Raw genomic sequence first — 12,656 nt, 5'->3', positions numbered from 1 at the left:
AGCAACATTTTCTCCTACAGCCACTGAGATGGTTCAGGAAACTGATAAGTTGAAGCATCAAGCGAAAAGGCAATTTGATATTTACCTTGTAGAGAAATATTTCCTGTCATAAAAATAAACCTGAGATGCTATCATCCAAACCAGCAGAATTAAGGGCAATTCCTACCTGTTGAGTTTGTCTGTATCACCTGAGCTTCAGCACACATCTTTGTTTTGCCAGTATTTAATAATCTTGGAAAGGCTCCAATCCAATACATTTAACATTCACGTGCACTCCAGCATAAGCAGCAATGTAACCAGAAAGAACTGCCTTAACCATAATTCAAATGCTGCTGAGTTTGTTATGGGAAGCAATTGCACCAACAAAATATGGCATTTAAAAAAGAAATCTGAAAGGAAGCTCAATATCAGAAGAACATTCTTTGCCACTGCCTGGAGTATGGCAGAGAGCACAAAGCCTGCAAGCACACACGAGGACATTGCTCCAAGGTCTACATCACATATCCTAGGAAAATGAGATCCTGTGTTGAGCCAGTTCAGCTTTCCCTTGTGAAAATACTGCTTGGTCTCTCTTGCATTGGATATTTTTAAGACCATAGCTGTACTTTTAAAGCATACCAAAAGATTTTCCCAGAACAACAGGATTTCCTGTGAAAAGGAAATTACATATTTCAGCCAGCTCTATTCATAATGTCATTTCTCTCAGAAATAAAGGGTATACAGGAAAAAAACAAAAACAACAACAAAAAAAACCCCCACTGCCTTAAAGTTCATAACATAGAACAGACTGCCAGTGGTGGTGGGCACAGACCCATTGGTGGGCAGGCTGTGCCAAAGGGAAGTGCCTGTTTCATCTTCTATGCCATGCTTCTGGAGCTCCAGACAAGGAGAAGGCAGGGTAAGAAGGGACTTGTGGGTCTTAGACAGTGCAGAACTGTTGGTCCCAGCTCATCATTTAGGGGGCATGCATGACTTGGTTGTGCAAGTATAGAACTGCAGCCTGAAGAATTGGTTTCTGAGAAAAGAAGGAATTTAAAGCTATAGGATATAACACACATTCACACATCCCAAAAGGCAATGGCCAGCTTAGGTAATCAATGGGAGCTTGTTTTGAGAGTATATTTTGTATCTTTACATCTGCATCCTTTTTTGTTGGTTGTTTTTTTGTTGTTGTTTTTGTTGGGTTTTTTTATGCAATGGGCAAAAAAGATATAGATTGTTGAAGACACCAAATGATGATAACAATAGAGTACAAAATAACTGGAAATATTCTTGTAGTCCATCTCTTTCACCTCTTGGAAGACAGCCAGTAAGCAGTAAATAGAAAGGCAGTCAATAGAACACAGTGAACAGTGTACAGCAGGTACAGATAGGGAGAGGTGGGAGAGCCAAGCAGCAGCCAGGGGAGCTGGAGTTCTCCTGTTCTCATCTGGAGGCTTGGAGGTCTTGCCAGCCTGCTGCACTGACCTCAGGAAGAAACGAGGGGAGTAACTTTGCTCGACTTCTTTGCCACCTTCCTTGAGGAAACTCAGCCTCAGAACTGACCTTACCTTTTTTTTTTGTAAAGCACATGCTATGAAGTCGTCCCTTATTTTAGGACAAAAAATAGCCCTTAGTCACTGTGGCTGGCAAGCACACAGTAAGCAAGAATGGGATTTCTTGCTGCCCCTGCCTCTGCTTGCCCTCTTCAAGCATGACAGCCATCAAATTGTGGTCACCCACAGTTAATGCCCACAGCCTAGAGTCAAAATGAAATAGCTTGCAGCAGAATGGTTTCAATGCCTTCTGCCTCACTGGGAATCTTCCAGTGTTTCAGGTTCTTCCAACATTTACGTTACAGCAGTATAAACAGTGCAAGTGCATGCTCACATTAAAAAAAGTCATGGATATCTTACGACATGCACAGAACAACAAAAGCAAACTGTGCTCCATTACCATACAGGAGTGCTTGGAAAGTAATGAGCCAAAATAAAGGATTCCAAAGTTTGATTGGAGAGCTCTTATTTAAATATTGCCCTCTAATTGACATGGGCAGGATGTTTGGAGGGCTGTTCCAGACATTAAGCAGCCTCTCATATCCACAATGCTAATCTGGCTGATCAATTTGAAGCAGCAGAAACTTCCAAAGACTTGTTTGGGATACAGCTGCAATCCTAAATACTTGAGGAGGAGGAGATAGAAATTGCTATTTTGTCTTCTATTTTGTTTTCTACCTCACATTTACACCTGCACATTCTTTGCTACTGGCTAGAGCTGCATTCCTAAAGGCAACGCACAGGTTCCAGTAGATCTAACCTAACCTTCTAAAGCATCTAAAATATCATGAAGTGAAGATATTCAGTATTTGCTGAACAATTTATCACATAGCATGTGAAGAATCCAAATGAACAACAACAAAAAAAAAGCAATTTCTTAAAATGCTCAATTTAGTGTTGAAGATGAATTTTGGTTTTCATTCCTGTAATCCCACTGGGAGATGATCTGGATATAAAAAGGAGGAATGAGTTCTGCAGTCTCACCGCCATCGATCATTTTCAGAGATGATCCTCATAAAACCTGCATGAATAATTCAGATCTGCTTTATTGATGAGATCAGAGCCAGGGCTGTAGGACTGGCTGTACGTTTCTGAGGTCAATCTCTTCTGTATGTTACTTAAATGGGCACTTACACTGCACTGACTGACAGGTCTGAAAAGACACATATTTCAAACACAGCAAAAGAGCCCAAGCAGTAATTCCTTTCCTGGAGACCAAGTTACCAATGGAAGCCATGGACCTGACCCTAGGCCTCACTCATGCAACCAACACTTCTGGATGGTTACAGCCAAAGGTCCTTTTTTCATGCCAGCGTGATGTTAGGGTAATATCAAAAACGTTTCTGCTCTATGTGCTGCCATTTTTGCATGGTGATTGCCTACTCAGCAACTCAAGGCTAACAAAGCACTCTAAATAAATAATGTCTCTTATGATGGTGACTGCTAGCTATGGCATTTTACATCTACATGTGCTGAGTATCAAACTTTACAGATTGTAAATGCTAATAGTACATTTGTACGGGAATGTACAGAAGATGTGAAAGATACACTAGCAGATTTGTCTGGTTATTTATCTATTAGATGATCATGTTTGGTACCTGGATTACTGAAATACTCCACCTGTCGTCCAAGGATCTGTTAAACACGCGGTATTAAAAATGGCACAAATACGGTGTCAAGCATAAACCTCACAAAACAATATTTTCTTCCTCTCTAGTAAAATATACCATTAAAATGACTGAACGTCTCAAAACCAATTCAAAAGTACTGATACCACCGAAAACATTTTGCACAGAGAAGAGCAAAACCATTAACCTCAGCCAAGCCTATCAAAACTCACGGGTCAGTGACTTTAACAGGGATCATTTAAAGCCATCTGCCTTTACCACCCCAACCCCTTGGGAAGGCTGGCAGCGTGGGATGTGACTGTCACATCAAGTCAGGGACTGGAGGAGGCTCAAACGTGTCACTTACATGTCACCAGACTCCATCTGTAAGACTGTTTCTTTTGGGACACGTCTGACCATTAACTATTAATGGACTGTTGTAAGGACACTCAGTGACACGACCATGTAACCTACAACTAAATTCCCAACAAGCCTACAGTGTGAGCAGCTGAGCTGTGAAACTCGTCTCAAGAAGGGGATGCTGGAAGGCTGCAGTCAAACTGCCATTGCCCCAGCCTCCATCCTGCTCACCCTGTTGTGATGCCACTGTCCCACATGGAACATCCCTGCTGGCTTGCACCCACTGGATCACCATGCTCACATACGTACCAGATTAGGCTTTGAGCTTCTCACCTGCCTTGCAGCAATGATGGAATGTTTCATGGGCTTCTCACTAGCAAAGTCTGATAATCAAAACACTGATTTCACCACAGCATCATTTCACCTTAGACTACATAGCTGGAAAATAATTCACCAATTGCTGCCTTGTAGATCATTGTTTTTACATTCAAACTGGGTATGTTTCAGTGAAAAACAGGAACAGCAGCTTCTTGAACCACAATAATTGAGAATAATTTTATAGAAGATATCCCTCATTTAATTAAGTTAATTTCCTTGGCATCTTTTTTTTTTTTTTTATCCAGCTGTCTTACAGATACAACAAAACCCCAATGTCAACTAAATTGTAGGACGTCTAAAAAAAAAGATGGTAGCAATGTCTTTTGGTTTTTGTTTTCTCCATCCAAGAAAGGTTTTTGTCAAAGAATTTGTTGCAATCAAAGTTGGGAGGCTTAAAAAGGATTTATGCTTCATATTCATGGTTTCTGCAGCAAAGTGACATTATTCAAAGCTGACTGCAGGTTGTTCCCTAACAGAGGAGCATAAGCCCAGGATAATGTCACATGATCATTCTATGGCTTGAGCTGCAACACAGAAGCATTCTTTGCAGTTCTTACTTTACGAGGTTTCATCAAATAAATCCCGTTCCACTGAAATGACAGAGACCTACTTTCATGCAGTGCAATTACATGAGAACTCATATTGACACAGACGTGTGCAGAAAGCAGGGCAGGCACTCCTCTCCAGAGAAGGATTTAAAGATGATTTCAGCACAAATATCCCTCCAAGCTCCACGGCAAACACGGCAACCCAGGAAAATAATGGATCTCGCACTGAAGGTGAGACCTCCCAGCCCAAATGTGATGCGCCCCAATAAGCACAGAGCTTCACTGAAGGATGCAGGGGAGGAAGGGCAGTGTGCTGAGCAGCAGCCAGAGCCACATCCCTCCTTTGTGCAGCATTCACCTCTCCCTCCCGCTGTGAGCCCGTGGGATGCTTGCTGCTGTCTGGGCACAGCTCAGAGCTGTAATGATGTGCTACACCTGCAGAAATCGGTGTGAGCAGCAGGCACTGCTGGGTGATGCACAGCTGCTGGTGTCACTTCTCCGAGCCACTTCACGCCAGCCTGCAGACATCCTCAGACAGCAGAGCTGGGATACAAGAATCTGCCTGTTTTGGTGGTGGTGTTTCTTTCACGGAGGTGAGAAGAATAAAAGCTATGGCTTACGTTTTCAGATCATTACATGGGACTTCAGCCATGGAAAATAATAGCCTGTGTGTTATCCAAACCACACAGGTCAACTTGGAGAAGTGTTTTCTGAAAAAGGAAACATATGCCTCCCATAAGCATTAATCACTTCCTATTAAAAGGCCGATTTCTCTTCATGGGATGATTATGTTTAGATTGTATTAGGATTAGAACTGCAGCAGAGGAGAATTAAAAGGGCACGATCAACTTAAAAAACAATGCTGATTGCTGTTTTTTAACCTATTGCATTACAAGTAATCCTCTTTCTGTATCTGATAAGGGGAGAAGGAATCATTTCTCCTGCTTTTACTGTTTGTTTATTCAGCGATTTCGAGAGCGTTTTGTGCAGAAGCCAAATTCACACTCCCCCAGCAAAAGCCATTTCCTGCTTCACGCAGCAACAAGAAAGGAACGTCTCAAGCTGTGGGAAGCCACATCTGAAAGAGAAGATTGAGGGATATAATACTGCACGCTTACAGCAGCACTTCAAACTACTTAACTCATTTTTCTAACTGATTAGCAAGTAGTTCTCCGTACTGCCTTAAATGACATTAAAATTTCCGTCTTTGTGGCTTTTGCTGAGATCTAATAGCGTTTTTCAATGCCACTGATAGAAGTGAATAATGAAATGAATCCCCATTCTTTCTGGCCAGCCTCTCCCTCTTACTGACTGTAGTCTGAAGAATGAAAACACTTTACAGAACCAGGGCTCAGAACTGAAGGATCTGTACGTTCTGTAATCTCCACGCTCCTTGCAGGCAGATGCTTTAATTCTCAGAGGAACAAGAGGAAAACACCATTTAATTAAAGACACTCATCCTCAGACATCACACCAGCACATACGCTAACATGTCCCTAAACAACCAGAGGCTGCAAAACGTTCAAATACCAAAATCTCTTCAGGGATGAGAACAGTAAAGATACAAAGATACTCCGATATCCAGGTAGAGAAATGTTTTCCACAAATATAGTTACAATCAGTTAATACATAGTGATTCCAATCAGTGCTGCACTGCCATTCACTCTCTTAGCCAAGGGTTTGATGTTTAAGTATTTAACGCCCATGACAAATACCTTTCCTCTGTCTTCAGTAGTCAGTGCTCAGGTTTTAATCTGGAAACAACATCTCGTTAACTACATCCCTAGAAAGCAAACCAGGTGCCTGTGCTAACTGCTGTACAGCACCATGCAAAGGCTCCAAGGGAAAGCAATCAATAACACATTGGGAGCCAGAACCGTGCCTTTGAAATGGCTTTCTTTGCTGGAACTACCTTGGAAATCCAACCAGGCTTTCCCTTAGCCATCTCTGCTCACAGGCACACAGCGGGTCCTTTGCCACAGGGCTGCACTGAGCCACGCTGTGAGCAGTGGTACCAGGAAGGTGACATCCATGGCTGGCAGTGGCACCTGGGTGACAAACCATGCCTGGGTTCCTGGATCCAAGGGAGCGGCCTCAGACTCCAGGAGTAAACAAAGGAATTCGCATTCCTCGCTCATCCTCCCCCTCCTTGAGCAATGAAACTCAGCACAACACTGGGCTCATCTTTAATGAGAGCAGCCAACCGTTAACGAGAGCAATAAATCCACATTTCTGTGCTGAAAGTAAATCAAAGCGCAAAAGCAGGAGCCTGACTGCAACTACTGCTAGGTTTCACATCTGATCTATGTTCAGCCCCAGAAACAAGCTTCTTTTGTTTAGAAAAAAACCTTACTTATAGATTTGAGCATAACTCCAAGGATGCAGTTTAATCTAAATCAAAGAATTGCAAAGCACCTGATTTTTCTAAAGTTTACTTTTCATCTCACCAGAAGAAATGACCCCAATTCCTTCTCTGGGAGGCAAGAAGCTCCTAAACACTCATTATATCCTCAGTCAGACCTCAGAGCTTAGGACAGGAGCAACACTGTGGGGAAGCTCCAAAAAAATAAAGGAGAGCCCTACAAGCATCCTGAGGTCAGTTTCAGAGAGATGTATACTTACTCAAACCAAAATATGCCCACTTCACATGTTAAGATTTTAGATGGTCTACAGTGCAACCCTCACTTTGCTTTCCAGAGCTAAGCAGTGATCGATCTTCCTGTCTTGCTAAGTGTTGCTACTGATGAAGGTTCTCATGCCAAAAAGTACCTTAAAAGAAACCTCTGAGACCCCAAAGATGTGGTGAAAAACTGAAACTAACTCACCTTTTCCCCCCTGAGCTGACTCTCTTGTGCTACTGCAGGTACAAAGCACGATATGCATTGTCTGCTACTGAGCTCAGGTGGCTGCTTCAAAGCATTTAAGGATCTGATGAGAAATGACACTGCTTTTTTTCCTAACAAGTTTTGCTGTAGCAAAAATAGCACTTTGTTTTGTTTCGCATAGAGGAACCCCAATTTTTATTTTATTTTATTATTATTTTTTTTTTACCTACATCCATTTTCCAAGACTTCCTCAAAGAAAATGCAAACTGCACTGAAATTCTAGCTGTGGTTAAAACTCTGCCGCTGCAAAGCCTCTCACCTGGACAGCACGTGAAGTCTGTTACAAAGCCAAGTCCTTGGAAATGGTATCTATTGGCAACGAACGGTATCCAAGATATTGGCAAACACAAAAACTCTCTCCCTGTGTAAGGTCTTAAAACAAAGGAACTGAACTAATTTTTGTGTACTACAAGCATGTTGGAAAAGCCCTAAAAGCACCCAGCCTATTACCCCTCAAAGAGCACCTTCGATTCAAACTTAACAAGCTGTTACTTTGACTGCTGCGTTGAGCAAAGCAGAAACATAAGCAGACAGAGAAGCAGTGCTGAGTGTGAGAGCCACAATGCACGTGCAGGAATGCCTCTTCATTCATATTTTTACTGCCTCCCATTTATTATTTTCCAATTTGCTTGTATGTCATAATACATAATAGATGACAGCAGCTCCATTACGCATGGCATAGGGCACACCATTCAATATAGAGAGCTTTCTGAAGCACACATCTTTGCCAGATGTGTGGTGTGCCCTGCTAATAGAAGGTTGAGGGATTCTGGGGTCTTTTTATTTTGTTTTCAAGTCTAAGTGTGACCTGCCTCCCTCTCGTGACAGATGTAGCGGTTGATGTAGTACCCTTCCATATCAAAGGAAGCGCTGTCAGTGACTTCAGAGATGAGATCCTCTGGGCTCAAATAAGGGAGGCTGGAATAAAAGGCAGGAAAGCTTGACAGAAGAATTTCCCTGTTATTTCTGGTCCATTTTCTCTCAAGTGAAACACCCTCATGGCTTCCAGCAATTCACCTTACTTAGCAGACAAAACTAGGAGGTGGAGAGTGCTCTCTGTGCTGCTGGGAATGCTGATTGGTGACTGCCAAATAGAAGGAAAAGATATGTACAACACTGACAATAGGCAGGGCTATCTGTCAAAAAGGGCTTACCTTCAATAATAAATGCCATTTCAATAACAGAAGCCTCCCCTCCTGCCAAAAAACCTCTAATTCTTCTCAATACTTTCAACGTGTATTTCTCCTTTTTCCATATGTTTATTCATTTAGGTGATTTCCTACATATAAGCATATAAAAATAAAATTGTGCAAATATTTAACCAGATTGTTTTCTTCCAAACTTTTAAGAACCACACACTGGATTCCTTTAGGTTTTGGAGACAGAAAAATGCACAACAAAGCAAGGGCTGCATATTTGTACATACATATTTGTACATACTTATTTATATTATTTGTACATACATATTTGCACATACACATAGGTAACTGTCCTCCATACACACACGTATACATACCCACACAGCTGCTCACATCTCTTACACACAAGGCTGATTCAGCCCAGTTTAAATTCTTCTCAGCCCTTCTGACAACCAACAAAGCCCACACCTCAGAAGATAAACAACGCACAAGGGCAGCATCTTGGCTGGCTACCAACCATCAGTGACATTCAATTTCTTTTTTGGAGTCCAATCCAGCTCCCACTGAAGTCAACGGGCATTTCAGCATTGACTTCAGTAGGAGTTGGCTCAGCCTCCAGACATTTTTCCCTCGGATTGGCAAGGGATGGAAATGTTACAGTGGCAGCACGTAGAGCTCTCAATGGGAGGAAATAGCACACCCCCCAGCCCTCCAGCCAACCAAGAAACAGGCACTGAACATCAGTCCTGTCCAGCAGCTGCATGGACAGCAGCTACAGTGCTCCACCAAAGCCAGGTGTGCTTTGTGCTCAGAAGAAAGGAGGACAGATAAAGCAACGCAGAGGTAAGAGCCAGATAGGAGCCATCAACGTTTAAAAATCTATCAAGACTTCTGCTTTTCTAATACTTATCCAAGTGTTATTATAGCATCACCTAGAGCTAGAAATACTCTAAGAAAACCACCGATGTGTAAGGAATGGCAGATGGAAGCCAGTACAACCCTGGTGTGTCAGCACTGCACAGGCAGTGTGCGAGGACACACATGTGCCAGCTGTGTGTGTGCACCTGAGCAGAGCCAGGCCTGCTGAGCAGCACCACGCTGTCAGTTCCTTTATTCCAGCTATTATGTGATTGAAACATACCCTCAATTTAGCTCAATCCATGGCCACCAGGGTGCCTGCTGCAATTTGCAAAACACATGACACTGCTCATCATGTCACCAGTGGGGTCTGAGCCACGCCACTTGGATCTGCAGACAACTTTCATTGGCACAGGCTTCCCCTGGGCCTTCCCTTTTTTATCATTCAAAAGTGACTTCCCTTTTTTCTTTCTTTTTTTAATGTCTATTTTTTATGTAAAAGGCAAATTGCCTACTACAGTGACCAGATTGCCAGAACATTCAAGGCTGTCAGTACCAAAACTGTTTTTATTACAGATACTTCTTCATTGTACCTGAAACAAATCTACATTGAAATAGGTGTGGGTTTGTTTTTTTTGTTTATTTCTCAAACTACATGCAAATAGAGTATAATTAATCATAGCCACACCTGAAAATTGTAACCTTGACCCCTTCTCAGCATAAACTATACCTCAGTTTCCACAATTTCACTAATACTGAGCAAAGAGGTCCATTGCAGGATGCTTTTGAGGATCTCTGAAACAAGCAGCTTCTTAAAGGAAATTGTTTCCCTCTGTACTTTTTGATGCTAAATCAATTTCAGCAATGGTTGCTGATTGATGCCCCTGTAACCCAATGAAGGAATGGAGGGCAGCCAAGCCCATCCCTTTGTTAGGAAGCCATCTCCTGTCATTGCCATGCTGTCCCACCGGCCCACGTTGCAGGCGGTCACCACCTGCCTGGGACTCAGCTGGATGGTTTTGCCTCAAGCCACAAAGGAATTTGTTTGTGTACGCAAGACAGGTTGAATACAACCTCATCACAAAAGCGTTACTGAAAGTTACAGTCATTAAAGTATCACTATCTCAGAGCAGGATGGATTACCATGACATCCAATGAAGAGACTCTTGGTTTGGGAAAACAGGTCTGTACTTTCTCAAGGATAAAAAAAAAACACCTCCAGGCTCACGTTAAAGAGCACACAGTTGGAATGAAAAAAATTGCACAGGCATTTGGTATTTAGGATGAGTAATATCTTTCACTGACGCTTCCCAAGAATATCAACAGTTACTGAATGACGTCCGTGCTGAAAGTACTTCTGCTGACTATGTTGGACCTTAAGAGACCATATTAAAGTCCCTCAGAGGTAACTAACAAAAAAATATTAACATATAAAGCCATCAAAAGAGATGATAATGTCATGTCTAGCATATTACCCATGTACCATAAGAAAAAATAACTATGCCTTGGTCAATATGTTCTTAAACAGAATGAATCCTTCAAAGGTTGTGAAAATTGTAGATAAAACACTGAACACTGCTTCATCTATGCCACTTATATTGCCCAGTCTTCAGATCACTGTTAAAAATATATCCCAGCTCGAGCAGACAAAAACGTAATTAACAGTACTTAAAGGTAATGAGGCATCAGTTCATTCCACTGTACCAGTAAAACATTGTATGCAGCAATGTTAATACTGCCTGCAATGAAACTATATCTTACTGGGTGAAGCTGTGCACCAAAGGAACAAAGGATGCAGAAATGCTGCTAGGCCTATGCCTTACAAATCTAACAAGACAGCATTGAGCAAAGCAATCTACTGATGTACTGGAATATGACAATAGGGAGCATGAACCTACTTGTAAGGCCTATTACAGAGGCAAAACGATCAGTTACTGCTCTCCCATTCCCCTTCGCTCAGAAGCACTTATCTCAAACAGCCAAATGATGCCTCGAATCTAATCACATCTACCTTAATAGGCACATATTACATTACAGTTTCTTTAAAGAGTTAAGTGAGGCTGCTTTATAGATCAGCCCTAGTGGATATACCTAAAACTAACTGAAACGCATGATCAGAAATAAGCTCAGTGATCAGACATCTTAGATAAATGGGATCTCTAACTGAAAGGCCAATGAGAGACAAAGCAATTCCTGTAAAACCACCCTGAGGTGAAGCCCATGCTCCAGCAGTGAGTTTGGGGTGGAGGTCAAGGAGAAGAGGCTGTTCACCACTGAAACCTCAACCAATAAACAGCAAATCCTAATTTCAAATGGGAAATGACTCTGCTATTTCTGCATGCACGTACGTATCTGTGCGCTATCATACATGATGCAGCAACATGAAAAAGTGATCACTTTTGCTCAGTGACATTTGCTTTTTCCTTTCCTCCCCCTCCAGTGAGCCGATCCTTCAGAGCTGCCTTCAGCAAGAGCTGCAGACACCTCGCTCTCACAATTCATCACAGAGTGCAATACCAAAGACTGATGCTGACAGGGGTGATGTGACCTGAAAAACAGCATCTGTACAGAGAACAGCAGAGAGAAGCTCTGAGGAAAGCAGCTCCACGCTGTGCATTTTAAACAGAAAACCCAACGATGGTGGGTTTGGGAGGGGGAAGGGGCAGGTTTTTGTTCCGTTGTAAACGGTCATTGTGCTTGATTCGCTACGCATCCAAAACGCAGAGACAAACGTATGGCACCAGGCATGGCTCCACAGCACCGAGATGAGGTGGGCAGCCCGAGCGAGGTGGGAGCTCAATGAAAGACACCTCGTGATATTCACCAACACCACAACCACGTCCCCACCTGAACGCAGCCGGCATTAAACAAAGGCCTCACGCGCACAAATCAGCCCCCCACCGCATCGCGGAGCGGAGGTGCGGGAAGGCTGCGGGCCCAGCAGCGCGGCAGAAAAGACGAGAGCGAAGGGAATGCAGACAGACTTACATCGCCTCCGATGGCTCCCGGGCCAGGCTCCCTGCCTGTGCCTGCTGCAGGGACTGCGAGCCTCCCATCCTCAGCGTGCCCCGGGCTGGCAGCTAGGTGTGCGGGCAGCTCCCTCGGCGAGCCGTGCCTGTGCAGAGCCTGCGGTGCTGCACTGCAGATGGGAACAGCTGCTTGCATCAGTGGCAGCACAGGCAGGAGCACTTGAGCAGCAGCCTCTCTTCTTTGAACAGTTGCCAGTTATTTTTTTATTTTATTTTTTTTCCCCTTCCCGTCCAGATGAACGTTAGTTAGAAAATAAAATGAAATCCCGGCCACTGTGACAGGCTAATAATCATCTGCTGAACATCAGAGGTCCGTG

The 12,656-nt window shown here is 43.1% G+C and overlaps 1 protein-coding gene across 8 annotated transcripts in view; it reads right to left on the bottom strand.

Annotated features, from left to right (window-relative positions):
• The window catches only part of TACC2 (transforming acidic coiled-coil containing protein 2), a 115,403-nt gene that overhangs the window by 39,169 nt on the left and 63,578 nt on the right, over window positions 1-12,656 (bottom strand). The gene's annotated exons all lie outside the window — the stretch shown is intronic.

The sequence above is a fragment of the Lagopus muta genome, chromosome 5 (genome assembly GCF_023343835.1).
Source record: "Lagopus muta isolate bLagMut1 chromosome 5, bLagMut1 primary, whole genome shotgun sequence".
Classification (NCBI taxonomy): Eukaryota; Metazoa; Chordata; class Aves; order Galliformes; family Phasianidae; genus Lagopus; species Lagopus muta.
This window is presented reverse-complemented; position numbering and strand designations above follow the sequence as displayed.